Source organism: Sturnus vulgaris, chromosome 2 (genome assembly GCF_052056855.1).
Source record: "Sturnus vulgaris isolate bStuVul1 chromosome 2, bStuVul1.hap1, whole genome shotgun sequence".
Classification (NCBI taxonomy): Eukaryota; Metazoa; Chordata; class Aves; order Passeriformes; family Sturnidae; genus Sturnus; species Sturnus vulgaris.
In genome coordinates this window covers 90,284,200-90,311,217 of record NC_142244.1, presented here as the reverse complement: position 1 = coordinate 90,311,217, position 27,018 = coordinate 90,284,200, and the positions used below count along the sequence as shown (strand labels likewise).

At 36.8% G+C, this 27,018-nt stretch overlaps 1 long non-coding RNA gene across 1 annotated transcript in view; it reads left to right on the top strand.

The window, feature by feature from the left end:
* LOC148224892 (uncharacterized) overlaps positions 1 to 16,446 on the top strand; it is a 94,850-nt gene extending 78,404 nt beyond the window's left edge. Inside the window, exon 4 of the long non-coding RNA XR_015801990.1 lies at positions 16,360 to 16,446. This is a non-coding gene — a long non-coding RNA (uncharacterized LOC148224892). The remainder of the gene's footprint in view (positions 1 to 16,359) is intronic.
* The last annotated feature ends 10,572 nt before the right edge of the window (positions 16,447 to 27,018 follow it).

Below are 27,018 nucleotides of genomic sequence, written 5' to 3'. Positions count from 1 at the left end.
GACACAGTGTTCAGCTGCTCCAAGGGAGGTTCAGGTTGGATATTGGGAAAAATTTCTCCAATGAAAAAGAGTTAAAGGATGAAGACTTGGGCAGGCTGCCCAAGGAAATGATGGATTCACATCCCTGAAAGTATTCAAACAAGTAGACATGACACTTTGTGATATGTTTTAGTTGGCATGATGGTATTCAGTCAAAGTTTGAACTTGACGATCTTGGAGGTCTTTTCAAACCTTAATGACTCTGTGATTCTATGAGTCTGTTTACCATTTTCTTAAGATTTGTTTTCAGGATTCAGAAACTGAGGAATGTCTGTCATGGAACTTGTGTCTGCCCACTAGCTTTGTCAAAGGTAGATAGAAAAATAAAAGGAGATAAATATGTCCAGTCCTGGAAGACGGTGGAAAAAAATAAAGAAATATGATTTCTCCACACTACTACATCCAAGAGCTGGCTATAAGAAGTCTAAGTGATGGCCTTAATTGTGAACTGGACTCTGGGAAACCTGCTTGAAAAACAAGAAATTAAGTTGTGAGTTATATGGGTGTTATTTAAGCAGCTTTTTACTATATATTGGATTTTATTTAGAATTGAATTATTCCAATGAGAGAAAATTAAATCCTATGAATGCTATCCATTCCTAAATAACTGAGAAGGCTCCCAGTTCATCTTCATGATACTCCTGCTCCTGTCATGACATTGCAGCCGCTTTGGGATGTGAGCATCATTCCATCAGCATAGACTTTTATATCAGTATAAGATTAATCTTACTGCAAAAATCTTTGACTGGGTCAGGCCTGCATCTGTGTCTGGCTCTGTCTCTCTCAGAAGACTATAACTTACTCTTTTAGCAGTTGCATTTGAACTGTGTTTTGTGTCAATGTGGGATAAAGAAACAAGAGGCCTGCATGTAATTTGGATTTTTCTAAGTATCTCATTTCAATCTAATGTACTGTTGTGTAATTAAGCCAGTAAGTCTATATGACGAGCCCATTTCAGGACTTGGTCTGCTATCTTTAGTCAGTGACAAATTCTGGTTTCCATTGCTTGTTCAGAGATGATAACAGTGTGATTTACAGGTATAAGTAACAAATTAGATCAATTAAAAAGACTAAGAGTGGCACCTGTCTAAGTGTAGGGTTGCACTAAATGATTTCCACATCTTTGTTTCCTGTAGGACCCTGCATTTGCAGCCTTTCCTCAGGAAGGTTAACAATGGGAGAGTTGTTTCTTAATGTTCACGAACCAAGAAAGCAGCCTTATCCTGCAGCCCAGGGATATGATTATAATCTCTGAGTGAAAACAACAGCCGTATTTTTCAGCTCCATGTGTACAAATGATCCCTGTGTTTCATACAGTTCTTGACTATGGCATCTTGGATTGCCCAATTTGTTACAAGCCTGTATTGTGAGCTGCTACCTGAACTAGTGCTCCTAGACCTGAACTCCAAGTCAGATAAATGCCCCTCTTTCTTTGTGTACAATTCTCAGCATTTTGTATTCTTGTAGACCCTTATAAAATATTTCAAAGTTTTTTTACAGTCTTAAGAAATTTTCAAATAATTTGATTTCTTTTTTCTGACAGGGGAAGGCAAAGCATGCAATCTCAATTAACAGAACTAGATTTGTGATATTTCTATCCCTTTTATCTCTATTATTGTCTAATGAAACTTAATCATTTTATGATAGGCCATATTAATGCAGAAACTCCTTAAAGGCCGTACTTAAAATGAATGATGAAATCTCTATTTTTATTATTGCTGTTAAAAGCTTAGAAGTACATCTGCAGTTTATTAGAGCATGGGCTTCTTTGGACATTGGAGACTTAATCCAATTGACTAGTAAATATTTGGTGTGTAACACTGCTCCATGGCAAAATCACAGTTGAAAATAGCAGCGTGAAGAGGAGCCATCCAAGAAGCCCAAGAGGTGAAAAGGATGTGGACATGCTCAGATTCCTTGCTCTCTATCACTTTCATAGTAACAGGTTCTCTGGTGTTGCATAGCAGAACAATTCCCTTCATTAGTTGGCCCTGGAGTTCCGGGAAAAGAATAATGTTCCTCCTCTCAGTATATGTATTCAAGGTCTTGGGGACAAGTGCTTGTTTGTACAATCTTCCTCTCAAGTCGGAAGTATTTGGTCCCAACTCTTTCTCCTCTACCTCTCAGATACATCTGGCTCCTCTGAGGTGTGGTCAGAAGTTCTGCAAGCACAGTCTTTCATACATTAATACAATGTAATCTCATTAGTATGGAAATTCCAAGTGGGAAGGAACCCAATATTTGATCTCACAAACCAGTCTCTACAATGTTTGAAGGGGAAATTTCAGGTTTTGTGCTGTTGGGTTACTATTTAGTTTCAAAGTGATAAGTACCATTTGTGCCCTTAGAGCTCTTCAGTTTAGATCACAGGTCATATTTAGGCCGGATTGAGTACTGAAAAGTATTTAAGCTAAAAATGTTTAGATTAGTATCTTAAAGGGAATGCACTCTGAGTTAATGCAGGAGGATTAATATTCTTGTCATATTCCTCCTGAGAATCATTATCCAAAAAAAGAAAAACTTGTCACCCTCTTATAACTGGTTGAATTAAATCCAAGAACTAAGTGATGTGAATTACCTTCATATTCCTAGAACTATTCCCTATAAGTAATGGTGATCACATACATTGGCAAAGCAGCCCTGGAGAAATGGCTATATTGATGTCTATTGTGTGCCTGTACAGGGAATAGGGAAGATTTTTATGTAGAGGTCTTTTAATCTATTCCTACTGATGGGTTTTCATAACAATTTACTATATGGTGCATGGTATTTGCACTGCAGTTGTAATCCTGTGCTTATTTGCACTCTGCAGACTCGTGTAAATCTGTGTGCAGTATTACAGTGAAACAGGCCTGAGCCATGAAAAACATTGCAAATATGTAAAGACAAGCAAAATGGGAAAAAGCAATTGGGTGCAATATAGTCAAATATATGATTATATGCTCAAATATATAATTATCATTATATTCTGTTCTACTTCAGAGTGTTTATGACATAGTCACTCTTTCTCTGAGTGCTGGAAATATCCTCTGTGAGAGGATCAAATTCTGGAGAGGAGTGCAAAGAATTACCCATTGCCACCCCGTTTTCCAAATTTCCAGAAATGTTGCTAATATGCCCCTGATTTTTTCATAATACAGACATTTCCTGGGAACTAGATCTGAAGGGCAATAGCTCATTTACCATCCTCTGCTGAGGAAACGTTTCAAATCATTTACTTTGGATTGAATTTTAATCTGAATTTTAACCAGAAACCTGTATGTGAAAGTCCCCAAAGCCCATTAGTAATACTTTGTGTTGTCCTAGCAATCAGGTTTAAAACTTATTATAAGTATCAAAAATTTAAAATACTTTTTATGTTCCCTTCAATGGAATCCCTACATTTATATACTTTCCTTTTATTTAATGATGTGACCGAAGATACTCTTTGTCTTAGAGATGCATTAATTTAAGTATTCAGTTAAATATTTTCCAAAATAAATGGAATTGCTGAATATGGCCACGTTTGACAATTACACATAGGTAGCTCCTCACAAAATTGATGTGAGTTACTCTATAAGGTATTCTTTAGCTATCATTTAATGAATGTTATTATTATCATTTGCTGAATTATTTAAAGCTATCTTCAGGCAAACTTAAATGACTGTATTTATTTTTTACATAGAAGCTATTTATTGCACTTTGCTCTTTCTGTAACTTACCTACTTTCCCCTGTCACATCAACATCCTTCCAAGAGATGCTAATTCTCTTCACCCCATTACAGCAGGGTTTTTTGAGAAAATCTCCAATTATAGAGGAGATTTCTTGGCAGTACATGCTATAAATTTGCACGAACCTTTGAAAAAGGTTGAGAGGTGTAATAAACAGAGTTATGACAATTTTTGAAAGGAGACCAGTAATATAAAAACAGAGCCCAAAGAAATGTCTGCTGCTAATGCAATTGGGCTGGGTGGGTGGTGTTTATTTGGAAAGGTGGATTTATTATAGGAGAAGGGCTGCAGCAGGGAGGTGATTGCCCTCTCCCTGGATTAGCACTTCATGGTGGTCCAGGAGTGGGGCTGCAGCACTGGCCAGAACCTGCCCTGCCAACCCATCCTGGGCTTCACCCGGCCCTGACAGGCTGAGCAAACACATAAACCTCTCCCAGGGCGGCCACTGCCTAAGCAAAGCAACATTTCTATACCTTGAAGCTTAAAAGAGCACCCTTTCTAAGAGGGGTCATATTCTTGATTTCCACAGGGCTAACAATTAAAATTTCCTACAAGTTAGTGCTGATTACGAAGGGATGGAAAACACCTCTGTGGCAAGTGAGCACTGAACTTTGGCCACTTACTCTGTGAGCTAAAGCAACAGGGGCTGCCCCACCACTTCCCTTCGTGGCTCTATTTGAATTCACTTGATTAATGTTGTATGTGCAAGTCTATTGAGGCACTGCATTTAAAAGGATTGTTTACCATAGCCTTGTAATCAACCTGCCTTAGCAGCACCCTATTACCTGTGATAACAGGGCTGCTGCAATTTGGATCTGAAAGAAAACCACCTCAGATGGGCTCTCGGATGCTTTAAGTGCTAGTATGCTGCCCTGTTATCTTCATTTGTAATTTGTTTTCAAGAACAGTGATTTGCATTTCAGTTGGATTACACCTTTTAATGTATGACAAACGTAAAGTGGCTGCAGTGAAAACTCACATCTCCACTAGTTTTCAAACGATGCATTTGAGGCTTCAGTGGAGAGGATTACAATTACAATTAAAATCAAAAGCTTGTTCATTCTTTTAATAACACATACTAACCCTTTCTATATTAAGCCTATCGTGGTGCTATACAATCATGATTTTTTTTTTAATGTGAAATAGCTGCATGTGCTCTGCCTTATCATCCACTACACACAAATGCTGCTTTTCTGCAAAGAAGCACATCCTGCACAGTGAATTCAGAGGACAATTTACCTAGACAAAATAAATAAGAACACACAAAAAGGAATGGGGAGAAACAAGGTCCATTAGTGGGATTTGGGTTGTTTGGTTTGCTTTTTGAGGGGGAGTGATTAAGTGGGGAGTATTTTAGTAACAGACTTCATTTTCCTAGTATCGACCAAGATACTTAGTTACAAAGACATCCATTGAAAGCATAATTTTATTTGATATAGTGTAAAATATGGGTTATTTTTCTTTTAAGAAGCATTACATAAATAAAGTTTGTTTGTTTTGTTCTATTTTTTTCTTTTTTTTTTTAATCTTGTAGTTTTCCCACATTTTCACTATTCTAAATTTACTTTTTTCGTAGTAATTCACAATAGTTTCCATCTAATACTTCTTATGTCACTTTGGAAGGATTTGCAAATGAAAGATATTTGTATTCTTACTTGGGTCTTATTGTGTTATTCTTTGTCTGGAAAATGGTTGAAAATTCTTTACATAAAAATTCAGATTTTTGGTGAGACTAAAACTTACTCAGATCATACATGGCAGAAATATTTGACTAAGAACCTTTGCTGTGGTGTTCAAAAGGTTCAGCTTCAAGCCAAAACCTTGCTTGGGCTCAGTCAGCCTGATGGTTTATATGTACCCTAATTCTGCTCCTAATTGCCAGGCTGGGAGCACCCCCTCACCCCAAGCACATCTCCCTGTCTCCTCGGGAGGTTAACCTGTATCCCAGGACAGAAGAGATTCAGACTCCACTACAATGGGCTGAGGGCTGTCAATAGCAAGTGCTCCTGACCCTCCACAGAGGAGTTCCAAATCCCAGCCATGGGATGGTGGCATGGGCAGAGTCCAATGCACTGTCTCCAAAGAGGAGGCAAGGAACCGGGGAAGGGAAGAGCAATCTCATAAATAAATAAATAGTGTGATTTCGGCAAAACAAATGAACAGGTTATTTTTTTTCCTCTTCTTCAAAGACAACTGAAAGTCCTAGAACACACCAGGCTCTGATACATGAATTTCCTGTCTCCTGGAACTCAGCAGAAGTCATGGCAATGCCTACTGTTTTGTGGCTAGAGATTTGAATGCCTTATAGAAAAGATGGCAAGGATCTCTCAATGTCTTCAAAACAGTCTGAAAGAAATGGGAAAGTTTCAACTTATTCTCTCAAAATTTCCTCAGTTAATGAAAAATTACCACTTACTAAATCTAGATAGCTATATCCATAATTAATATTTAAAACTGAATCAAATGCCTGAGTCAAGTCAAAGCGGTTTTTGTCTCAATCTTTTACACAAAGATAGATTAAAGCACCTTTCCAAAATGAAATATTGAAAATCAAGGCTTCTAGTTTAATATCAACAGAAAAGTAGGTGGCATTCCCTTCACTCAACTGAAATGCTTTGAAGGCAACTGTCTAGTTAAAGTATGTCTTTGAGGCTTTCTCTATATTTAGCAAAAATAGAAAAGTCATGCAGACCTAAAGATTTCTCATACACAACCTGACCAGCATTTGGTAAACAAAAGGTTTCTGCCTTAATGCTAGACCAAAATAGAATTTGCAAGCAGGTTACACACAGCAGTCACACATTTTAGCAAAACAATGTCTTGATGTGTCTCTCTACCTACTCATGTCATTTTATATTCTGACTAAATTCAGTATTATTTTCCTTCAGGCAAGCCTTTCTTCTCAGGTATTCAACAGTATGGAAAGGGCAAGCTTAAAACAGATTGAAAACATCTCACTGATTACCTAAGGATCATAGCACATTAATGAAGAAATTAGATTTTTTTGTTTGTTTGTTTTCATGTAGATATTTTAAATACTCATCACAAACAGCATAAAGAAACCTTAAATCTGATGACCAAAGTGATGACAGAGTGATTTACAAATGTCATTGAGGTGTTCCAGGGGAACTGCCTTTCAAACACCTCACACACTTCATTCGTCTGTGTGAGATGATTTTCTGGTTGTTCTGCAAAAATGCATCATTGAACAGGTGGTTCAGCCTGACCTCTTGGCATCAATTCAGTGCTCGACAGCAAAACTGTGATTTCAAAAGTAAACAGAGGTGGTTTCAAAATTAGTATGAGATTTAAATTATTATTCTTTGTTTTGTTTTTTTGTTTTAACTAAGCTTTCCTCTTTATTCAATTGTCATACATTTGTATTGTGATTAGGTTTTACAGTGGTCACTTTCATGATTCTCTTTCATTTTTAGCTTACTAAAATACGTGTACCATTTCATAAAGTGTCTTAACAAACTGAATTTGATAATCTGTGCTAGATTATCTAATTTTCTCAAAAGATCTTGGTGGAAGAAATTATGTGGAAGCAATCCCAGACAATTCAGAGGGAAATGTGACCTTGTTTTCCCTGAAAGCTTCATGTGCTTCATCTTCATGTGCTCAAGTCATATGTCTTGTGTTATCTTCTCCAAGGAAAAACCTAAGGAGTCCTGGAGTAGCCCATTTAGATATCCCTGTTCTTCAGGTAAGGAATCTCTAGTCCTGCCCTCCTGCAAACTTGGAAGGATCTTCCACAGTTTTACCTGTGAGGGATGATCACCTGCATACAGGCCCTCTGCTTCTGCTTCTTAGTCACCACCCATGCCAACCTGACTTGACCTGTGCCACACGATTTTCCCTATGAATATTCTGCCCATTAGAGAAAGGAAGCTCTTGGAGGAGGTGAGATGAGTTGGTCAGAGCACAGGGTTATTAATGCCAAGGTCATGGGTTTAATCACCATATGGGTCATTCACTTGGACACTTGTGGATCATTCACATGATCCTTGGGGAACCCTTGCAACTCAGAATATTCTGTGATTCTATGACAAAAGAAGATGCGGTTACAGCCCTCATGTATTCATTTCTGATGCCACTCTTGAAACTGACACCCAAGGAAATAAGAGGCACTCAGCAAAATTCTGTCAAGGAATGTTTTTGTTTATTGGTAGTCCTGAAAAGCATCAAAAAGTGAGAAAATTTTCATGGCTTGTGTGATCTAAGAGGAGGGGTTTTTTTGGACATCAAATAAAGCTTGCACTGGATATCACACTATCAATAAAAATAAAAATATTGGGATTCATTTTTCATTATCTATTAAAGATACTTCAAAAGACAATCACTTTCAGTTAAATGAACATGTTTTATAAGTATGATAATAATTGTTTTATTTGGAGGATTTATCATTATGATTTTAATAACAATGAAGATGAAACAAAGACATTTGGTACAGTTCAGCCTATCTGGCTCCATGTTTCAACAGTAGGCCAAAGGTTTCACACAAGATTTTTTACACAAAATTTTAATCCATTTCAAATAGATTAAATTCAGCAATTCCCTGACAGACTATTTCTAAAATTGCCATCAGTCATTGTCTCTTACAATTCAGAAGCTACTCTGTTTTGATTGGCCCATTTCAGGTAAAAAATAGTACCCATGTTGCTCTAAATGAGAAAAGGTCATATTCCTAATGGAACTGAATATAAATCTAATATGATTTTCATGTTACACATTACATCATTAGCTACAGATTTATAGGGAGAGAGCTAATATATTAAGGACTGTAACATAGCTTTCTTTTTCAAATGCACCTGATTTTTGAAGTTAGACGGCACTAAATTTCTTCCTATAAGAATATCCAAAGTATTTTTCTTTTATTGGCTCTTTCCTTTAAGTGAAGACTTCAGAGCTGATGAATATTTCATGGGTAGAAAAACACCTACAATACGAGATTTTACCTACAAAATCTTTGGGGAAAGGGAGAAATGGCAGGAAGGCGCTGTAAGGACAGTTCTTTTAAGAGGTCTTTGGAAAAAGGTCTCCATTTCATTTTCCACATCAATAACACCTCCTTCACCCCTTAATACTTATTTCCTTTCATTCCATTCCATAATACTGTTCAGTCATTTTTGTAGTTTTCTTTGCATTAAAGCCTGAGCTGGCTAAACCATTTGTAAGCTAAAAATTTGAACAGAAAATTTGAACAATGGAAAAAATAAAAGGACATCCAACTGTAGTAGCTGTAAATTTGTACAAATCTGTGATACTGAACTAAGAATCAGAAAAATATTCAAATGTACATTTTAAATGGATTTCTTCCATATTCTACTGTTCAATCCCAATAGACTTGTCACCTGGATTTCAAGAACACATTTGAACTCAGGAATATCAAGGGTGACAAAAATTTTGTATTTCACTGTCCCGTGATTGCTAATAGGCAACAATGACACAAAAACAAAAACCAAACCAAACCCAAACAAAAACAAAAACCCCCAAACAAGCACACAAACCAAACCAAACTGAAACAAAACAAAACAAAAAAAGAACCACACCAAAAAATAAAACCCAAGACAAAAACCCCACCACAACCAAATCCAAGGACGATACAACCAATAAAACTTGTTCAACCTGTTCCAAAGAAAAGGATATCAATCACTCAGTAAAGTCCACTAACAGCTCTTGTTCTTATATAAAGGTTTCTTAGGTAATATGATGACTAGTGAAAGCATAAAACTAGAAAAATTGAGAAAGAGAAAGAAAAAACTCAAAACAAAGCTAATCCACCTCCCTGTCTACAAGCGGTTTCATCCTTTGAAACCTTTATTTGTCATTCTATTCTTGGGCTTCAGTGGCACATGGCGGAAAGTACTGGCTTGTTAGACAAGAGCAGAAGTCCAATACTCAAATTAAAAATTTATACTTACAACAAAAGAAATCTGTGAGGCATAAGAATGTTCCTTACCCATCTAAGCCTATACATTTTAATTTTAAATACGTGAACACTGAATGTCTAGGCCAAGCCTCCTTCCTACTAAGCTTCTTAAGGCAACCTTCATAGACTAGGTTTTCTAAACTGTCAGTCATTGCTGTTGTTCCTTTTTGCCTATTTCTGAAGTGGAAACTACATACTGGAGTCAGTGTTTTCGATATTTAATCTATGAGCAGGAGAAATTACACTAGATTGCTCTGCTTTTACTTCTTAAGGCTATGTCAGTCTTGTAAAACTTCATAATTAGCAGATTCTCCATCTTGCCAAGCATGTCCTTCTTCAATGCACTGGTTTATGGTGGGGTCTGGTTGCTGGGGTTTTTTTCCCTTTTTTAGGAAAGATTCCCTCCTGAAAATGTGAACTACCTTTCAGTTTTCCCAAATGTGTAACCTTTCATTTAACTGAAAAGCATTAATGCTATGTGAGTCTGAATGTATAATGCATATTTCTTGCTAGAATTTATCTTTGTTACTCAACATGCCACAAAAGCTGAGATTATCTGCAGACTTCACCAGCAAGAGTTTTTTATTTATTTCCAGATAACTAGTAAAGATAGTGAACAGGTCTCAAGTCAAGAATAATCCTGTTGCAGCTCCTTTCAAGATTTGAATTTCCAAATTGTTTCTTTTCTGTCTATAATAACTTTTTCTGATACCTCACTTGCTAAGTGATCAGTGAATTTACTTTGTATAGTAAATATAGGAAAATATTTTTGAAGTCTACTTCAAAAATTCAGTTATGTTGGTCAAACCTCATCAGACAATTAGTACTAGATTTTTGCAATATGACCTTTTTTATACAAAGCCACCTTGACTCTCTGTTAGGCTACTAACTTTTACCTCCTTCTTAATTACATCTCTACCGATTATATTCATGACTTAAGTTGTGGTCTGTCAACCTAAATGAAGTTTTTAGTGAATTAGATTACTCTGCTTAATTTTTTAAGGTACTCACAGAATGCTTGTGTTGCATCACATCTCTCTGAATTTCCTCCACGACTGCAAATTGTTTTCAATACCAATACAGTGGCAAAGATTTTAGTATTTATCAATATTATTTATATGGTTGCATAAAATTGGGTATGTTTTTTTCACCTGGTAGGGACTTTGTTCCTTAAAACTTTTATTTTCTGAAAATTACTTTTCTGAAAGAATTACAAAAACTGTATACTTATAGGAGGGCAATTGCTGTCTATATCTTCAGCAGAAATGTTTGAAACTTGTGAAATTACTTTTTTTAAATTTTATTTTTCTTTTTTTTTCTTAATGGATATTAAGGTCAAAAACTGAAATAACACACATTAAGGTTAGCCTTTTAAGCTTTTAAAAACTAGGATATGGAAAAGGTTACCTTCTTAGTGCAGTCTTTTACATTCCTGCTTTTCTTTGTAAGTATATCTTACCTTTAAGTGTGGTAAAATATAAGCTATGTCATAAAATTCACAGCATGGCTGAGATAATGTTACTACAGGAAATGGTATTTCCTGACTTTCAAGTACTTGAAATTGTCACCTTCCCAACTTATTTTCTTTATGCATGCAATTTCAGTCTCGTTTGTTCATTTTTCTATCTGTGAGCACCCAGTAATATGCTTGAACATGAACTGATATTAGAAAAAAATTGGACAGATATTAGATTTTTTTTCACTGAAAGTCTGGTTAGCCATTGAAATATGTTGCCAGGGAGGGGTGATGGAGTCACCATTTCAGGAACTGTTCCAGAGGCATCTGAATGAGGCTGTAGGGGATATGGTTTTCAGGATGAGTATGGTGATGCTGGGTTGATAGTTGGACTAGATGATTTTAAGGTTTCTTCCAACCTTGATGATTCTGTGATACTGTGAACAAATGGGGGTATTTTTTAAGAGAAAAGTCAGGAATTTATTTTTACTTTTGGAGGTACCAGTTCCATACTGGGCTTTACTTGTACATTTCACCATTCTCTTTTAGAGGCTCCAGGATTCATGAGAAATAAAAATGACATAGCCTTTTTTTTCTTTCTTTCATGGTGCTATCTCTCTGCTGAATATCATGCATAATTTTGATGCAAGATTACTTCATTTTCACTTTCAGGTCTTTTGTGAGGCTTTATTCTCACATAGCTTTTGCTTCAAGGAGTTACATAGATACAAATGATTGTACTGAAATGAATTTATAACAAGTTAAAAAAAAGACTTGGATATGCCAGTGTGTCTTCAGCAATGGGGCTGGAGCACTCATATCACAGGGAATCATAAAACAGACCAGATTGGAAGTGACTTCCAAAAATCATCCTGTAGGAAGTTTTATGAGAAAAAAGAGAGGCTATGGGAACTAGGCCTGGCAGGTCTGGAGGAGAGACAAGTTTCCTTGAGGCACTTCCTTACCATCTCCAACTATCAAAATAGGAAAAGGGATCCAAATGTTCCTTCTTGTTGCACAGCTAAAGGAACAGAGGCAAAGGACACATGCTTCAGGAAGGGAGTTTCCCAATGAGTATAGGGAAAAATCTATTTGTAGGAGAGTAATGAGAAAGACACACCATTACATTTACAAGTCTGCTGGACAAGTCTCTGTCAATCTGCTCTACCTTTGAGATAATCACTGTTTTGAGTAGGGTGCTGAACTCATAAGGATCCCTTTTCATCTGTGTTATTCTGTGTTTCTAGAGTTCATAACCCAGTGGAGACCCGAATGGTTCGAAAGATCAGTCTGTTCAGCTGACAGGAATTCACCTGTAGGGTAGCCTACACACAGGTCATGCTATATTTCATTTCAGGATTTGAGTGTATGGTAGGTAAGGAGAAGGCTGACTCTGAAAAAAGTGTCTTAGGCCTCTAATCTCAGTTTCTTCCTCTTGCTTATAACCCTCAATTTGTCTTTTCCTCTATATTATATTTAATTCTACATATATTTTTCTCTTAATTCCTTGTGTTGATGAATCACCTCTTCAGTGTCTCCAGCACTATTCCCATGAGTAAAATTTTTAGGACTTGAGTGAGGTTTTCCCCTCAGGATTCCTGTTGGCCTAAACCCAAAATGTCTTTACATCAGTAATTAGATTTTCATTTGTATCTGAACCTCACCAAATGAATGGGACCCTCATCTTGAGAGTAATATTTCACTACATATGCCAAATAAATGACAGGCATTAATATTAATGATACCTTTGTCTCAAACACTTAGACTTTACATCTACAACACATCCAACTCACTTATTTTTTAAGATGACAACAACATTGGCCCTTGATTTACTTCTAGCAGAATTTGATAATTCTCAATTAGCTTTTTGCTCTAATCAGTTTTTGGTGTTCATCAGGATTGCCCTCTAATTTACCATGAGTACCTTACGAGAAAGCAGTAAGAAGTAGGCCTACTTTCACAGCACTTTCATTCTGCAGCCCCTAGTTCATTTGACTCTAAAGGAAAAGAAATTCATCTGTAATTAAATCTGGCCAAGGATGTCAAGGAAAACTTCTTGTCTTCTTGAAATGCATCAATAACAAAAAGAAAGCAAAGGATAATGTGGGCCTGTTACTAAATGAAGGGCAGACCCTGGTAACAGAGGACATAGAAAAGTCAGAGGTACAGAATGCCTTCTTTGTATTGGGCCTCACCTACCAGTCCAGCCCTCAGGAATCTCTGACCCAGGAGACCAGGGTCAAGGAATATTGGAGGGAAGATTTTCCCTTGGTCCAGGCAGACTGGGAGAACATCCAGGCAAACTTGGCAGACACAGATCCATGGGCCCTGATGGGGCACATCCACTACTGCTGAGAGAGCTGGAGGATACCATAACAAGGTCACTCAGGATCATCTTTGAAAGGTTGTGGTGACCAGGAGAGGTGCCTGAGGACTGGAAAAAAGCAAAAAAATCACTGTAGTCTTCAACAAGAGCAAGAAGGAGCACCCAGGGAGCTACTGGCTCATCATTGTTACCTTGATCCCTAGAAAGGTGATGCAATGCCTCATTCTGGAGGCCATTTCTACCCACATAGATGGCAAGAAAGTGATCAGGAGTAGTCAGCGTGGCTTCACTGAAGGTAAACAATGCTTGACATTGCCTTCTGCAATGAAACAACTACCTGGATGGATGAGGGAAAAGCAGTGTATGCTGTCTACCTTGACTTTAGCACAGCTTCTGACCCTCTTTCACAACAGCTTCATAGTGAAACTCAGGCGGTGTGGACTGGGTGAGTGGACAGTGAGGTGGATTGAGAACTGGCTGAACAGCAAATCTCAGAGGGTTGGCACAGTGTCTATTGGATGCTTGTCACTACTTCTCTCCCCAAGGGTCAGTAGTGGGCCCAGTGCTGTTTAACTTCATCAATGATTTGAAAAAAGGTGCAGATGCCCTCCCAGCAAATTCACTGATGATACAAAGCTGGGAGGAGTGGCCAATACCCCAGAGTGCTGTGCAGCCCTTCAGAAGGACCTCGACCAGTTGGAGGGATGGGCAGACCAGAACCATCCAAAATTCAACAGAGACATGAGCATTAGGAAGAGCATTGCCAGCAGATGGAAGGAGGTGATCCTGTCCCTCTACTCAGCCCTGTGAGGCACACCCAGAGTGCTGTGTCCAGTAACAAAAACGATTAAGGGACTGAAGTGTCTCTTACATGAGGCAAGGCTGAGATACTGGGCCTGTTCAGCCTTGAGAAGAGATGGTTGAGAGAGGACTTTATCAGGTATAAGGTATATAATTACCTGGAAAGTGGGAATATCACCAAATATCTCTCTTTTCCTCCATGCACATTTTGGAGGTGTCACATTATCTGCAGACAACCTAATTAAATGCTCACATATTAACAGCTACTTTGGAAAACAGCATGGAAGATGGTATCAGTCAGCCTGATGGACCTGCCTAGTTTGTGCTTAAAATTAGTCATTTGGTGAAATCAGTCCTTCTAAACTGAGCACACTGTGTTACTCTCACAGAAAGAGGTAAGTACACAAAGGCTTCTGAAGCAGCTTTTGAGCAGCTCATTTATGCACCTGGACTAGACAGGCAGGGTTAGCATTTAGAGGCCACCTCCTTCCATACAGAGAACAGAAGCAACCACAAGCAAAAGCAACAACATTGGGCCACTCTGTGTCTGGTCATCACCAGAGCTAATAATTCCTCAGCCGCTGAAAATGTCATCTTGCTCAATAAAGTAATTATTTAGAAAGCCAAAACAATGCTCTCTTGTTTTATTCCTGTTTCCTTGCATATTTTACTCTGTTATAAAAACTACTTTTTTTTTTTGGTTTTCCTTAAAAATATGTGATAAACTACATCTAATTAATTCTAAGCCAAGCTCTAGGTGTTAGGGGCTTTTTCTGCTTTAGTGTTTTTTGCAAATTGCCAGAGATGCAAGAAACATTATGGTTTAAACAACAGACTTAAGGCAGCCTTTTAGAAGCTAGAAATAATCTTTCTTGATCAGTAAACTCAGTAACATAGATTTAGTATATCTCAGATATCATTAATTTTAAGTAATTTGTAGTGTCACTTCTCTAACAATTAAGAAAACAACATTTAAAAATCCTATTTACAATTGTATTTTATTAATTTCAATGTACATTTTAATCTATTTTCATAGTCCTAATTAAATACAATGCATCTGCATTAAAATACTGCTTTTATTTACCCATTTTAGTAGTTTTAATGTCAGTTCTCTTTATATCATTACTACACTTCTGAAATTTGTACTTAATAGAAACATAAACATTTTTATTTTGAACATTCGTTTTAAAATATTCATTATAGACCTGCTGGCTAATTCAAATTCTTTTTATATTGATATAATCTTTAGAGTTTTGTTCCTTATAATTAAAGTATCTGTTTATGATTAATAATTAAGACCCAATTTACTTTTCTTTTTAATTAATAGTAATTATTACTATTTATTATAATGTTTGAAATATTTCTTTTACCCAATATCTCTTGAATTTAATAAATATATCCAAGTATTTTGGAAAGCAGCTTAGAACTACCTCTGCCAATTCCTTCAGGACCCTGGGCTGCCTCTCATGGTTCCATGGTCAGGAGTCTCAGATTGTCACAAATCTGATTTTTCCCCATGATGGGTGGGACTTCATTCCTCTAATCCCTGCCTTGAGATTCGTGGCCTCAAAATATATGAGAAGGTCAATTGCCAGTGAAAACTGGGGAAAAAGGTTGTCAGCCTTCTCCATGTCAGTTGTCATCAGATTTCCTGTCTCATTTACCAGTACAGTAGAATATTTTCATTCTCCTTTTGTGACTAAGATACTTAAGAAGCCCTTGTTATTATTCATCACAAAGCTTGATAAATTTATCTCCAGCTGTGCCTTATCTTTTCTGATCCCACCCCTATACTCCTGAGCAGTATCCCTATATTCTTCCCAAGATATGTGTACCTCCTTCCACTTCCATGCATTTCCCTTGTATTTTAGTTTGACCAGGAGGACCTTACTCAGGCATGCTGATGTCCTGTTTCCTTTCGTGATTTCTTGCAAATGGGAAGTGAGAATTCTTGTGCTCTAAGAAAAATATATTTAAAGGGCTGATAATTATCTGATAATTATCAAAATACTTATCTGATAATTATAAAAAAAAGTTTGCTCTTGTAAATTTTAAGACCTTGACTTTACCTTTTGTCTGCCTTTATCCCTTCAGATCATGATTTTCACCAGGGCATGATCACTGCAACTCAGGCTACCGTGAGTATGGACTTCTAAACTTCTCTGAGTTGTTGAGCAACAGATCCAGCAAAACATCTCCTGTCATTGGAGGAGGATTTTCTGGATTAGGTTATCCTCTATGCACTCCAAGAGACACCTGCTGCTTGGAGTTTGCTGTGACACTTTTCCAGCAGGTGTCAAGTTCTGGACCTAGTACAAAATCATGATGTTGAATTCTGTAGCAAGTCACATAAGAGTTTAAGAAAATTTCCACCTTTCTCCCACCTAAACCCAAGAGATAAGCTTCTCTTAACCATATATTCTCAGCTATTCCAGTTTAGTCTCTAATATTTAAAATGCAGTAACACTAAATATTTAAACAAGATGGCAAAGATCAGGAGAGGAGAGATACATTCAATAGTTGTTCAATTACCCCTGTAAAAACAGTCAAAAATAATTACTAATATAGCCAACAACCCTTCCAGAACTGAGGAAATATATTGTCTTTCCGTGACCTTGGCAATATTCACAATGAGTCCAGAAAATCTTAATATGTCTTTGACAACATCAGCTCCAGTGTGAATTAGGTTATTAGTCTCCTTAATTTGTATCATTACCAACTGTTTACAGAGCCTGTGTCTTTTAAGATAGTTGATTAAGAAATATTTTTAATATTTTGCAGTTGAATCACAGCAAACTTAACTGCTGTTGTCTTATCTCATATTTTTAATGAAAAGTGATGCAATTCATCACTTCAATGATTTACACCTGAATCAAAGTACTGAATTATTCTACCTGAATGATATGCTTCATCTTCAGCATTCTTTTCTACAAATCCATTAACATCACTGTGTCTGAAAGCACCTATAAAACATATTTACATCCCTGTGCATCTGTGCATATAACTCCAGAAACATGAACATCAGCTCTTTCCAACTGTCCCATCCATGTGTAAGCCCATTCCTTTGGATTTAGAACAACGTCAACCAGAGATGCCAAATGCTAAGATGTTTGACTCATTGAAATATAAACATCTCTTCTGGAAAAACCCTAACAGTAAAATATCATACTCATTTGCTTATTAAGGTTACTCAAGACGTTGTCAGGGAATGTTCTTGTTCCTAAAGGAAATGCTGTGTTTGCATGTATATCCCCTGTCAAAGATGTCATAGTCTCTAGAGAGAGAAGCTGAATGAGTAGTAATGACTCAAACGTAAACTTCTTCTGGGCCTTTAAGCATTTTTAAGTTAATAAATATAAGGATTCCAGTGTACAATTTACTACTTAGAAAATCAGTTTAAAAAGAAGCTCCTGATGAGGCTATGTAAATTTGTAGTGTTGGGTTTTGGGGATTTTTTCCTTTCAAGTTCTTCTTCTAGCTTCTGGAGGAAAAGTATTGCCTTCTAGTAAGTCCTGCAGAGGTTAATATATTCAACTTGAATAAAACAAAAAAGCATAGTAACATTTGACACATAAAAGGATAGGGAAGCACATTAGGGGAATGCAAAGAACTGGCAGCTGAAAGGCAACAGTTGCATAATATTACCAAAGTAATGAGAAGTGTGCTACATATTAATAAATATGTGACCTTTTTGTCTTGATTATTTAAAAATCGTGTTATTTTAAAAATGAATAAACAATTGCCTTGTTTTTCCTTATGTAAAGCCATATTTTTACTTGGTGGACTATGTACAATCATTTCTGTATTGGTAAAGTGGAATGCAGCTGTACAGGTCATTGTAGCATTTATCACATCAATCTGTTCCTCTGTTTTTTTAGCAGATTGCACAGGACAATCACCTCTTAAGCTAAAGCCTTCCCTGAAGCAAGGGTATGCAAGAGTATTCACTTATACATAATGAAATCTTAAATTCCTAAAAGACAAATATGATTAAAATTAAATAAGAAAAAGAAGAGAAAAGCCCTACAAGTAAGATTGCATTTAAGTTTGTTATATACTTTCATGAGATACAATTTCTTATTTAAAGTTGTAAAGATTTGATTAATTTTTTATTATCCCCATCATTAATAACCATAGCTGTAACTTCAGAGGATTTATATTAAAAACACAGAGGCAACAGTTGAAAATGTGAAATAAAGAAAAGTGGTCGGCAACCTCCCATTTAATTTCTGTACTATTATTAATTATTTATCAGATGCTAAAAGCTCTGGGTCAATTCTATATAAGTAATTTATGTTATAAAGTAAGTACTGACAGTCAGTTATATAACCTAATATAATCTAAATGACTCCGGTTATTATGGGATAATTTGTCACCTTTCCAGCAAGAACTGAATTGTCCCAGGAAGCCACAGGTCTAACCCTGGAGTCCCTGTGTGTCACAGATGAAAGCCCAGGCTGCCTGGGAGCCCCATGAGCCTGCAAAGAGCATTTTCTGTGAGCCAGCTGTGCCAGGCACAGGGCAGAGGACAGTGTCCACGTTCTCTGTCCCTGCCAGGGACTCAGCTTCCAGAGGTAAAGGAAGAATGAGTCTGCTCAGGCAGGGAGAGCTAACTGCCAAGGGCACTCAGCACTCTAGACTGATGTGTTATGGGGAGAACTTTTCCAGCAAATCTGGTAAATTCTGCTTATTGAGGGAAATGAAATTATGCTTCCTAAACCCATTAAGAACCTGCCATCGGCTTCCTTTTCTCCAGTTTCTCATTTGCCAAATTGAGAGACAAAATTATCTCCCCCTAGTTGCAATAACTGCCCTGTAAAGCATCAAAGTTATTTGTTTTCATAAAGGATGTAATTTATGCAGCCACAATGGCAAATACAACAGTTAAAATTGTGGTATATCATTAAATTTTCCAGAGTCCTAAATAGCTATTACAAGGAACCTAAACAAATGGATCTCTCTTCCTCCACAGATCTATAAGCTTGGTTACTTGAATGGGAGAAGAGGAAAATGGCCTCATACCAATTATTTGCAAGATGATGTTTTTTTTGGAAGACTAGCAATCAGATACCTCAACTCAAAATAAAACCATTATTGAAGGATGTAGATCTCAGGAAATATCATGCTGTGATAAAGCAAAAGGCATATGGGATGTGTAACAGCTAAGGATAAACAGTCTATGTGTAAGTCATGCCAATAATCCTTCTTCTTACCCCCCTATTTATTATTATTTCTATAACTGCCGCTACTGTTTGCATTCCAGTCACTTCTACTGGCTCCAGCTAAAGCCTCCATTGTAAAGACACAGTGCAGATCCAGCTACTCTCCTATTATCCTGCAACACTTTCAACTTATAGAGAAGATAAGCAAAGAGTGTGATAAAGGATGTATTAGTGTTCCTGGTCCATAACTGATCAGCCAAGGTGGTGGTGTAAAATCAAGTGACTTTCTGAACTGCACAAAGGAAGTGTGTGGTAGAGACAGTAAGGCACCACAGCCATCTCATATTGCACTTCTGTGGTCTGAAATCCAGGATCAATTTTGCCTGGATTGGGCACTTTTACCATCTACTCTCAAGGACAAAAGCTCACTCACAGGGGAACTAAGTATCATGCAGAGAACTGATATGGTGTAAAGTCTAAGGATATTAAAAAAAACCAAAACCAAACACTTCCTTTAAAATATCCAATGAAAAAGCCATCAGGCTTTAGCATTGAGGTATGTTCCTGCTAGTTTAGTAGGCACCATAGGTCCTTGAATATAGTGGAGGACTAGAAAAGAAAATATGAAAGATCTGCAGTAGGCTGTGGCAGGAATTTTTTAAAAATCTGACCAGTTTGTAGGACATCTCTATTAATCGTGGCTTAAGCATCAAACCTCTTAATTTCACTGCTGACAAAACTAACAAAACTTACATATAAGATACACAAGAAGAAACTTGACTGAGCTCCTATCAGAAAGGACACCTTCCCTGACTGAAATAATCACCTAGCTAATCTACCATCATAAATCACAGCATTTTCCTATTTCTTGGTCTTGGTTAAAGGTCATCTTTAAGTAACTGTGACACTATATCATATGGTAGGCTCTTCTGTTTCTTTTGAACAAGTAAGCATATGTTAACATTTATATTTTGTTTATATCTTGAGCTTGGTTTCTTTATTTGCCTCCATTCTCTTCAGCATGTATTCAAATGATAGACAAGGCATCATTCTTACACTGTTCCATTCACAACTATTGTATTAAGAAAGCACTGTGTACTCTGAAGGTTAATTGGTTGGTAGCTTCATCTGAGTGGGAGACTGTTGAAGGCAATAAGCATTTCTTTAAACCAGTGGCATTATTCACAAAAGTATTTCATTCATTTATGTGCTTCTCTTTTTCATTTCAGAATGCTATTGTATTTTGCTTTTATTTGCATGAGCTTCTATAAGAATGTTGCTGTTAACTTATTAGACTAGAAGTATGTTGGACTGCTTGCTAAATGCTGCCTGTTTTCTTCCTGTTGAATTCTCTGTATGCAATTTAGAATTCTGTTTCTAATAAGATTATAAATGAAATAATGAAAACCGGTAGGATTGTACTGCTAGCAAGTTTCCTTGGTGATTAATGAGCTAAATAATAATGTTTCTATGGTCAAATTCTGTCTCCAGCATCACCAGTGAGAAGCCAGAAGTAGCTCCCTCGATGCCAATCATAGACTCATAGAATGGTTTGGAGCTATTCTAGATTCACTATGGTAGATCTAGTGACAGTGGTATAAATGATCAGAGAATTTGATTTCACATGTGTCAATAGTTTAAAGCTTGTTTGTGGTTTGTGGGTCCTACTTCAGAAAATTATACACTTGCATAGCCTTTAAAATCACACAGCCAAGAACCTTCCTAGCAGGAGCAGGGAAGTCTCACTTTAACCATACAGCACACAAAGAGAAGAGCAAGCCAAGAGAGACTGACTGTGAAGCAGACTTACACATGTGAGAAATGATGAGTGATAATGGTTTCAATCTACCATCCTCACTCTGGCTGCAGGGTTCCTTTCTGACTGATATATGTGCACACTCTGCAATGTTTTCCAACATAAAACTTTACAGCTTATACAGGGGCTGGAATGAGCATCTACTGAGCAAGGTGGAAAGAAATGGAAATTGCAAACCATTCCTCAGTCTCAGTAATACAGAATATTTTTTTTGTCACTGGAAGCAAAGAAAAAACCTAGAAGAAGTTATGGGTGACGTGTTTCAACATAGCAGCTCTTTCCTACATACATCAAGCAATTAGGTGTAGATAACCACATGCCATCTGCCTGAAGCTCCAGTTTAAGATTGTCTATCAGGTAAACTTGCCTAAGGTTCACCTTGTTCCACCAAAAAAGCTGGAAGAGGAATGCACACCCATTCCATCTGCCTGTAAGGCTTTGCAGTGTAGAGAGTGCCTTGGTGCTAAGATAGGTGAGTAAGAAGGGAAGTAGTTTTTAGTGCCCAAGAAAGAAGGGTGAAATCAAATAAACAGACTGAAGTGCTATAGACCTCAAAGACCCCCAAAAAAGCACCTTGGGCAATTCTTCAGCTTTTTCTATAATGAATATAGACATTCAGTGATATTTCGACATCAATTTCTTTTAGAGGTAGATAGAAGCAAAAAAAGGTTAAACTCAACAGTCTCTTTAACCTTCCTCAGTCTTTCCATTGCAATTTTGCTTCAGAAATACGGACTTTTTCTTTTATCTTTTTCTTAGGGACAGAAAGAGCAGAGGCTATCTCTCCTCTCTAAAGCTGGTGTAGTTTTGGACAATCAACCATGTAAGATCAAATTGTAAAAGTCTCTCCACTAGGTGATGGACTTTTTTTTTTTTCCTACACGTATCTTTTGTTGCCATGTGTGGAAACAGGATTGACAGCATGCTTTTCTTCTCTTAAGTATACACTCTCAGTCAAGGACTTGATTAGCACCTTTTTGCCAATAAAATAGGCTGTAATTAGCTTTTAATAATCAGAATGTTTTTGCTATATCAGCATGCAATTTAGACACTTGAGGTATTTTAAAAGCTCTATTCAGGAGCCCAGTACCACCTATTACATTTGGGGCAAATAAAGCTTTTAGAATAATGTTTGGAAAAGCAGCACCCTGTAAATATAAGGTGGTGTTGCACCATATGGAGACTGGCTTTATGACATATGGTTTGAATTAACAAGTTTAAAACTGTTAGGATCAGTTTTTCTTTCACTGAAGGAAAAAAAAAAAACAAAACCACAAGATACATACAGTTAAATAAGCTTCAGTAGCGGATGCAGACCCAGCTTGTGCCAACATGTGCTAGTTCAGTTAAAATACCACTTAGGCTATACGAGTTGGGTTTGGTTTTTTGTTGGTTTTGGATTTTTCTGGTGGTTTTTTTTTTAAGCAAACAGTACTGCCAGCTGTAAATGTGTTTTATTACTGTTAGTACAAGGACCATCGTCACCACCACCATCATTATGATTGTGGTCCTCATTAAAATAAATGATTGGCCCTGGTTTTGTATTAAAGCTACTTGAAAAGATAGGGCTGAACAACAGATGAAAACAGAGGATGGAAGCGGGTCTTCTGATCTCACCTAATTGAATCTTTGTTGGCTGAATTGATCTGAAAAAAGTTCAAAGATCTGGGATCCATATTATAAAAACATTGTTTCATTTAATCAAAACACTCTTTGAAGTGCCATGCTTGCAGACCACCTGTAGCTTTGAAATCTGAAGTAGTGGGAAAGCTTCCCTGATGGTCCACAGATATGATATATCTGAGAAAAATAAAAGCAGAAAAGGGGGAGGTCCTTGTAAATCTATTTTATATCCAGGTTTCTTTTAAGCACTTCTTTATGTCTATGCTAGGTTACCTGGAGGAGCAAGCAAAGCACTTAGCATAAGAAAGTGCATATCTTTTTCAGTCTTTTTTCACAATTTTAATTGTTGCTGCATTTGCAGAGAATTCCAAAGATAAATAGACCCCAGGTTGTCCTTGGTCTCAAGTGTAGCAATACTGCAAGACTTTCCTTTCTGAGGACTCACCCTGCATCTGAGAAAGTTCAACTCTGTAGTGAAACAAAAAACAACCACAGCATATATTAATATATTGGCAACAGAATAGGGGGAAAAAATCAAATGAAACATTCAGGGCCAGAACCTCCTCCATGCATGCAGGTGATTGGCACAATGGAACAGAAATATAGCACTCATGGATGTAATCTTCTTAGCTTCAAAAATGTAACATTTCAGAACTTCCTGTCCTGTGGGTCAAACTGGATGAGCATTCTTCAATACTATTTTCCTAAGAGTTCCTATCTGAAAAACATAGTAGGGACATGACTGGTATGCTCAACTTCTCAGCAGTCATCAGGCTGCTTATGTCTTCCCTTTGGAATCATAGCCATACAGTTTAATTTAGAGAAACTCAGAAGTTACGAAGGACTGGCAGAAATCACAGGATCACAGAACTACTTACGTTCACAGAAAAGCTGGGTCAGATTTTCTTCTCCGTGATTCAAATCTCAGGGAAAAAAGCAAGCACACTGAAAGTTATGTGACAAAAGATCAAGTTTTTTCAGCTGTAGATTACATCTGATTTTGCTGGTATTGGAATTGTGGGAATACAGTCCTGTAAAACTATCTGGAAATTGATAATCCATTTCTATATTTCTTCAGATAAATCTTAATAACATCCAGATTCCTCACCCCACCCCTTAAAATCAATTTCTCAATTTCACACATCCATTTCCAAAATCTCATTATCCAGTTAGGAAAAAAAAAGATTTTCTCAGCTGCACATTGCCATTTAAATGAATCCTCTCCTCATCTACTTTAGAAAATCCTATCCTATCTTATCCTATCCTATCCTATCCTATCCTATCCTATCCTATCCTATCCTATCCTATCCTAGTGCATCCTACTACTGTACTGCAGGTCCCAGCTCCTTAGAACAAAAGGGACAAAATCCCTATGTCAGTGTACCTGAGCAACTCACAGGACATGAATTCCTGGGCTGTTCAGAGCAAACAAAAATCTGTGCTCCTCCTTACTATGTAGATTATGTATTTATTTCAGTGTAAATGGTCAAGTATCACTGTATAAAACAAAAGTCTCTCTCTCTCTCTGAAACTTCTTAAAGCAGGGTGTCAATGGCAGAACTCTTATTTTAGATTAATATGATCAAATAATAATCCTTTTCTTAATAAAGGAGAAGAAATCATACTACTCTTTGGGTGCTGCTTTAATGAAAAAGCATGTCAGAATTCTGTGTGAATGCAAAATGTTACAAAACATCAGGGAACAATCCATACGTATGCCAACTGTAATGGGAACAGCGTGTGGTCAACTGATTGTCTATCACAACACAGTTTGCAATTTTCAAATAAGCCATTGACACCTTATCTCATTGTACAAAATCTAGCATTATATCACAGAAGAGACTAAGGTGTATAAGGAAGAATATGTGTATGTGCTGCCTCATAACGATACGAATATTGTATACAGGCAATGTAAAAACATTACTTATGATTGCACAAGATCATCGGGATCTTTGGCTTTCATATTCTCTTCCAATTGCCCAATAAAGCCCAGTAGTTAAAATAAAGCAAACATAATAGTTCTACATGGAAACACATATTGGATACCTGCAACATGGTGACCCAAGCAAACAAGGATTTGTATTCTGCCTCTACGAAATTGCATGTGAAAAAATTGAGGTGGTTTATATATGTGTGTGTGTGTGTGTGTGTGTGTCTGTCTGTCTGTCTGTCTAGCAAGCCAACATGCCACAGTCAACATGTGCATTTCAGAGTTGTTGAGCAATGCTAAAAAATCCACATGCAACAGGCTTATTAAATATATAGAAATAATATGTGAGTCTTTCTGTATGTATGTGTAGATAGACACATAGATGGATAATTTTGGCAAATTAAGTCCTCTTCCCTTGCTGATAACACATCTGCCAGTAAGTGTGCAGTGTGACAGACATTTGCCCTTCTCTACATCAATATCTGATAGGCAGAAAAGAGGCAACATCATATTAGCATATCTATTTCTCTCTCTTTTCTCTACAGGTGCTAAATAATTAGTAGTGGTTGAATTATTCATTGCAAATAATATTCATTGTGAATTTAGCCGGTTTATTTTTTTATTTTGCTTACAAATCATTCCAGAGGCAATACTGAATTCTGCAAATATATTCGTTACTCCTAAGTATTCAACAAATAGTTGGACAAAGCTCTTTTGATCTAGAAAAACACTGGTTCATAAATCAATTTCTTCAGAAAACTCCAATGTATGACTTGCTGTTATAAGTAGATGCTGTAGTTTCTCTGTTCTTTTTCGTAGACTTTATCTAAAAAAAAAAAAGGCTACTGAAAAGTGCTAAGTAGCAAACAATCCAGTAAGTTCTCTGGCTCATAACCATTTATGAGACTTTGGAGATTAGCAAATAGAAATTACAGAGAAGGAAGAAACTTGTGAATATGCTAGTGAGTCTATTCTTTTTGTAAAGGCAGTAGGTAATAGTTCAAGTCTAACCAAGTGGATTTGAAGAATAGGATATATATTGTGACTGTGTTTGTAGTAAATGAATTCCAACCTGGAAAGAAGCTATATCACAGGCAGTAAATAAAATAATAATCTAATAGAATAGCATAGACAAAGCTTCATAGTAGGTCTGATTACAACTAACTGGGGGAAGGATGGCTACTTAGAAAGGCACATTCTCATCAGCATTCATGATTGGAGTTCTATATTCAGCACCAAGGCTGAGAATTAAGATTTCTTCAAAAGCAGTGCAAGTTTCCCATGAGTGTATATGTATACAGATACACGTCACCTATCATTTTAACCTAGACAGAAATCTCAGAAGCTTTAAGCTGAGAGAAACTTTAGCAAAATAAAAGAAATGAAAATGTGCTTATAAGACAACTTTAGAACAGAGATTAGTGTTAGGCCTCTTACAAGTGAGGTATCCTTAAAGTCTTCATTAAAAGGAAATTTCTCTCTCTGATCCAGAGTTCCTAAGCAGATAGAAATCAAGGGCTGTATACCAAGGAAGGCCATTTACAATGTCTTCTAATGAAAAAAAGGAAGAATTGGATCTTAAAATATCAGCCAGTCACTCAGCACTATATTCATCCAGCGCAGGAGGACAAATTGTGACAAAGTCTATTGCACACCAGCTCTCTGTCCTTATGCATTTTTTGAAGACTTCACACTCTCTCTTATATATGAAAAGAAGAAAATTCTGCTGACTTTTTTATCACTACAGATGAGGAGAAATTCTGCTCAGTTATGGACATCCTGCAGGTTAACCCCTGCCGAGTCTATTTGCTGAGTCTTGAGAAGGTTACTGGAGCAGAAATATCACCTACTCTTCCATACAGAGTGACTACATGGCTTGAAAAAGTTAACATTTCAGGATTACACAATATTGAGTTCACTGTGCAACCTTCCAAGTATGTAAATTCGCTGTATTTTATGAAATTAATGTAATCAGGGGGTCTAATGTTAGTCAGGTTCCAAAGATAATTGCTTTTTTGAAAGAAAAAAAATAATTTTGCAATACTCAGCACTATGTTATTTATCAATTTCAGCTAGACTAGTTTTATTTTGAGCCTCTCTCTATTTTAATCTCTATCAGAAACATTATTAAACTGCTTTTTCTTTAATGTAACCTTAACTTTTGGTGAGTGCTTTGGTCTTTCTGCTTATAGAGCAACAGAAACACTGCAGATACTTTGGGC